The following is a 6000-nucleotide window of genomic DNA, read 5'->3' on the forward strand; positions in this document are numbered from 1 at the left end:
CAAGCCCGTTTCGCGCGGCACATCAAGTGCCGTGCTGCGCATGCGCAAGGATCAGTGATGTCACACGGCTTGCGCACCGCAGCCACCGGAGCCGGCACCTCTCGCACACTCCGCCGCCGCCGCGCGCGACTCACCGCCGCCGGTCTGCGCATTCCAGAGGAGTGACGTCGTAGCCGTGGTAGACGCACTGGCGCCGGCGCGCGTTCGCTGTGCAGTCGCCGTCTGACACTGCGCTGGAGCCGCTGCGCTTCTGACTGGCGTTTGCCAGTGTGGTATAGCCATGGAGAAGGAGAGCGCAAATGCTGCTCAACAGCCCAGAAGAACGGAGAAGCTTGACTCATCGGATCCCGAAGTAGTTGCCTGGCAATTAGCGGTTGAGCGTAGGAGGAATGAATACATGTGCCACATAATACGTATACCGCGTGTGTGTCATTGGAGCAGCAGTAAGCATGACAATCAAGCTAATCCTTGACAATCTAGACAACCAGGAAAGCTAAGAATAATCAGCTGAACCTTTGCTAACGCTACGTATATCCTGGCATAGCCGAGCTAAGCCACTGCAACTTTTTTTTCTTTGTTCGCGTCTCGCGCTCTGGGAAATAATTTTAAACGTGATTGGTTTTATGTGCGGTCTAATCAGAGACGTGGTCCGTGCGTTGTGTATTAATCGGGCCCCACCTCAACTCAAAGCCTTGGCAGGCGCTGGAAGATGGATCCACGGAGGCAGATACGAGCAGTTGCAACGTGCCTGGTGTCGGCAGACGGCATACTACTGTCAGTATGGAAAGTTTCAGGCAAGTGTCCGTTCATTTGGTGTTTCTTTACTTGATTACGTGTTATTGTTCGCTGTAGAAGTATCTTATTGTGATCCCATAGCTTAATTCACAAAATGTAAGCGCAAAAGCAGTTGCACGCAGTACTACGGCAAGATGGCTACCTCGATTGCCCCCGTGTGACCAACGTTTCTGTGGCCACGTCGCGTGTGGTGCGCCTGCATAATCCCGCGTTGTTTCTGAGCGCTTCAACTATCGGAAATGTGGTGTTCTTGCTAGTTCAGCGCGGCTTATAACACGGTCGTTCGTCTTGTATCGCGTAGAAAAAGAAGTAACGACTGGCTTCGCCTTTCTTAAGTACCGGCGCAATATTGGCTTTCCCTGGCGCGCTCGCGTACTGCTGCTGCTGCTTGCCGGACGCCTTCCGTCAGCGTGTTTTGGGCTATCTTTCTCTGTTTGTGTGTGTGAGAGCGCGCGCATACGTTTTTTGTAAGCGCTTTACGTGTGCGGGCGTGCGTCCGTGCGTTTTTTGAGCGCTTTGTATGTGCGTGCGTGCATGTTTTAGAGTGTTTTGTATGTGTGCGCGCGTACTTGTATGTGGGTCTCTGTGTGCTTGCGCGTGCGTGCGTTCGTGCGTGTTTTGTGAGCGCTTTGTATGTGCGCGCGTGCCTGTTGTTTTAGTGCTTTGCATGCGCGCGTGCGCGTTGCTGTTTTGCGAGCGTTTTGTGTGTGCGCGCGTGCTTGTATGCGGGTGTCTATGTGCTTGCGCGTGGGTGCGTTCGTGCGTGTTTTGTGAACGCTTTGTATGTGCATGCGCGCGCGGACGTACATGTTTTGCGAGCGCTCTGCGTGCGCGCGCGTATGCGGGTCTCTGTGCGCGCGCGCGCGTGCGTACATCCGTGCGTGTTCTGTGAAAGCTTTGTCTGTGTGCGTGCGTGCGCGTGTATGCGGGTCTCCGTGCGCGCGCGCGCGTGCGTACGTCCGTGCGTGTTCTGTGAGAGCTTTGTCTGTGTGCGTGCGTGCGCGCGCGCATACGTGTTTTGTGAGCTTTTTGCGTGGGCGCGCGTGCTTGTGTGTGTGTGTGTGTGTGTGTGTATTGCAAAAGGTCGGTAGTTTTACACGCTAGAAACATCTTCAATATTGGTGCAGCGGCTATCCCCGCCCTGAAAACCGAGTTTGGCATCGAGCCTCCCTGGAAGCCACCCTGGGTTATATGGAGGCGCCGGAGGACCAGTGGAAGGTGTAACTTTCCTCCTTTTTTCCCTCATCTACACTGATGAATCCACTTCCTTGATTTTTATTGTGAAATAAACGTATCATCAACAGCATAAATACATGAATCAGAAACCCGGAATGTGTGTTTCACGATTACGCTAATTTTGATCGTGAAACGTATACTTTGGGTTAGCCCACATTTCCTTGAAGTAGGCAACTACTTATGGAGGTGGCGGCGGGTGAAATGCTGCCGCCGCTTCTCGCCCGCACAAAAAAACGTTTTGCCTACAAATGCAAAAACGGCCGTGTCCCGTGCATTGGGGGCACGTTGAAAAGCCCGTAGGGGTCAGAATCAATCCAGAATCACCCGCTATCGCGTGCCCCTCAATCATATTATTGTTTTGACACGTAACACTCCCGAATTCAAGCAGGCAACTGCTTAAATTGTGAATAGCTGGCTATTTGCGATGTTCCGCGTATGTAGCAATTGGTTTCAGCAACTCTTAATAATTTGAAGATATGAAGTGCTAAGCTTTAGGTCTCTCTGGGTGGTTCGCATGCCCTTCGAACATTGTCCCCTATAGCCCAATTATATTGCGTAAAAATGAAATTTATAAGGCATGCCCTGGCACTCGAGAATGTGTTTGATTGAGCTGGAGGTTTAGATTGAGAAGGTTACAGTGGGTCCCATAAAAGTTTTTTTAATGCTTTATCAGTAGGAGTGTCAAAGTGTAAAAAAAGCATATGTGTGTGTAAATTGTTGAAAGCGAGTCATGTGGTGCAGGTGTGCGTGTGCGTGTAAGACTTGACTCCTCGAAAGGGCAGGACTTGAGTAAAGTGACCTGTTGAACAACAGTTTGCAATGTGGTGAACATGGTTTCAATAACAGATTTGAGCCCTGCAAGAAGTTGCGACATTCTAACGCATTCCTCTTGCATTTACCACGGTGTTGCCACTGAATTGTATGACTCTCTGGTGCTGTTTGGCCAGAATTGGCAACGAAACACAATTAATCAAATTTGTTTCATTCACACTATTTATAGCCAGCATAGTAGTGCAAGTCACTAGTGTGATCGAGTATAGATTTGCAATGTGGCACTAAGATTAGTCATTACATTCAACTTAAGAAATCTTGCAGCCACTTTCATAGCTGGTAATAAACTTAGAGAGCACTAAAAGAAATATTAAACAATGGAAATACCGCTGGCACAGCCCTGGCAACAGTGTATGAGCAGGCAAGCGTATATGTGTGTGGAAATTTCAATGCAATGAACGTTCACTGCAACATCTGTGGTATGAGGCTTGTTTTTTTTTTCAGTAAGCTGTGCCGAGTCCATACTTTGATTTTTCTCTTGCAAACCGAAATCAGCTTTATTGCCAGTGATCTTGTCTCTCGTTCTGGTAGCATTTGTTTATGTGGAACTTAAAATGTCATTTCTTGCAGGTCATCCAGATGACAGCCTCACAGTTCCCAGCCTTTGTGCTCTCGCATCAGAAACCCATCAAGGGCAAGGCACTTACGTTTGCCTTCAGACAAGACAACATTGTAAGTAGACATTAGCGTGTAGTCTAATATTCTGAGCCAAGTTTCCGTTTAATACTGTGAGGCTCCTTTGGTAACCATAGGTTGATATTTTGTGCAGTTGTGTGTGTGCAGTTTTTAGATATTGCTTATGGTACAGTGCACATTGCAGATGTGACTGGTATTCTGAAGTATATACTTGCAATTTCATCATTGCCTTTCATAATGAAGTTTTTCTTTAGTGCAAAGATATTCACAGATTGGGGCATTTCAGCATCATATTCTGTATTGTGCATTGAGTGGTCATTTCAAATTACCCTCCTCCTATCAATTGATTTGCGGGAAAGGAATATTCATTTACCCTCTGCAATGCGCTGCTTATTTGCTCATTGCATCAAACTCCTCTACCTTTAATTCTCACATAATTATCACAACCTTAAAATTTCGGCTGTTCTTACTGCTTTGAAAACAGTATCAAAATCAAAATGTGCTTGATTTCTATCTAGACTGCAAGTCAATTCAACGAATTGCAAGAAACCGTGGCTTCCTATGGTAGTTGAAAACCTCTATTCAGCAAACCATGTGCCTATTTCGTTTACTGAGCTGCTCATGAAAATCGCAAGCATGTTTGATTTAACACAGCCGTTACCGGAGGAGAAAAAAAAAGATTAACAGGAGCACTTTTCACGTGGATGCAATGCTTTTGGATATTCTCCAGGTGGCAAAATGTACATTTAGGAGCGAGAGTGACCTTGTATCAGGGAGGGTGGGGCGGGGAGCCAATTTGCAGCCATTGTGACTCATGCATGTAATGGCAACACAGGATTGGAAATTGTTGTGGCACTGCGGTCTAGTAAATAGGTCAGCATTTAAATAAACTCCCCCACAGTGAGGGGGAAACGTAGGATATGTTATCTAATAAAGATGGTGCTTTTAGGAGAGGGCAGAAAATTTTAGGCTCTAGTTGAGCAGCTACAATATGAAGGACCACGTAAATTGTAGGAAGCCAACATAAACTGAGTAGAAGGACGCACGTCATTGTTCAGAGCATGAAGTAGAAATTCGGAGCATCAGGAAGGATTGTAAGTATAAATAAGGGAATAGTACTTGTCAGCGTATTGCCGAGCTAACACATGGGAACAAGGGCGAAAAATAGGTGACAGGACGTTCTATATTTTCCAGGGAAATGTGCTGAAACACTTATTCCTACTCAGTCAGTAAAGAAATACACAACAATAAATAAAAATAATTAAGTATACAGAAAAGCCCTTATAGACTGCAGTGGAGAGTTGGACACTGTTGGGCTGGATGCAAGTACTGCTTTGCTACTGTAATGCAGGGCAGGTGAGAATGCAGTTGAGGGTTTCTTCATTTTCGTCTGTTGTGCACTCTCTCTGTACAATAGTACTCTTCGTCTCGTAGTGTACAAATGTTGCGATAAAAACAATTATTTTCTCATGCCTTGAGCATAGCAGTCTTATTGTGTCTTCTCCCATGAAGTCTTCTGCTGTAGTGCTTCTGAAGTGTAATGCACAACTACATTGCAGATTTTATATTGTGAGTTTTATATTGTGAGTCACATCCATGCTCCTGGAGAGATGCCCATTGCTGAGAGATGTATTTGGTAGTGTCTTTACATTTTATGTTCTTACTTTTCCATGGTGAAAAGGCTACTGTATATTTAGTTTTGCTTCTATGCCATTTTGTATTCACGATGACTTAGTGATCGCGGTTTCTAAATTTTAAAACTGGAAATTTTGCCTACCTTTCATTTGTCATGCCCAATTAAGCTGTGCTTTGTGTTCGGTCACAATAATTAGGAGTGTTGTTTTCAGAAGCTTGTTGCCTTATCAAATTCCCTGCAGTGTATAGGACCGTAATGAAATGTAGAGTGAACTCTCATGATTCTGTTCTTATTTTGCTAATGCAGAAAGCAGGATTCCAGCACTGCCATCTCCTGCACTTATGGTCAAGATGCTCAGACAATGGAGTCCCTGTTCCTTGTGGCTAAACGTGAACAGTATTCTCGCTTTTATGAAAGCTAAAGGTGATTTCCTGCATAAATTACAATTTTGCAGCTCAAATGTATACACTTTATTCTAATTTGAATCAACTAATGCATGCTGTTTAATATTTTTATGCTGTCTGATACAATCATTTCTTGTTGGAGAATATTAAGCGTGATGTTTAACATTTATTTATGCATGATGACCTGTGTTGAATGAATGTGAACTCACACATTTGAAGCTTCATTCAGTAAGCAGAGTATGGCTGATTTATTAAACATTATTTGCTCATTTATGTACTCACGTGCTACAAGCCATAATCTTCCATTATCGCACCAAGTACAAATAATTTAGAAATTGGCAATGTATATTAACTTTATCCGCATGTGGCCACTAGAGTATCTTAATGGAGAGCGGTTTGTTTTTATAAGGCCCCCATTGATACGTCACTTGGCACCTTAAGAGTAATAAATGTGGCATATTT

At 44.9% G+C, this 6000-nt stretch overlaps 1 long non-coding RNA gene across 1 annotated transcript in view; it reads left to right on the top strand.

Annotated features, from left to right (window-relative positions):
* LOC125947062 (uncharacterized) overlaps nt 1-5618 on the top strand; it is a 47484-nt gene extending 41866 nt beyond the window's left edge. The window contains exon 3 of the long non-coding RNA XR_007468104.1: nt 5441-5618. This is a non-coding gene — a long non-coding RNA (uncharacterized LOC125947062). The remainder of the gene's footprint in view (nt 1-5440) is intronic.
* Nucleotides 5619-6000: the final 382 nt, after the last annotated feature.

The sequence above is a fragment of the Dermacentor silvarum genome, chromosome 7 (assembly GCF_013339745.2).
Source record: "Dermacentor silvarum isolate Dsil-2018 chromosome 7, BIME_Dsil_1.4, whole genome shotgun sequence".
Classification (NCBI taxonomy): domain Eukaryota; kingdom Metazoa; phylum Arthropoda; class Arachnida; order Ixodida; family Ixodidae; genus Dermacentor; species Dermacentor silvarum.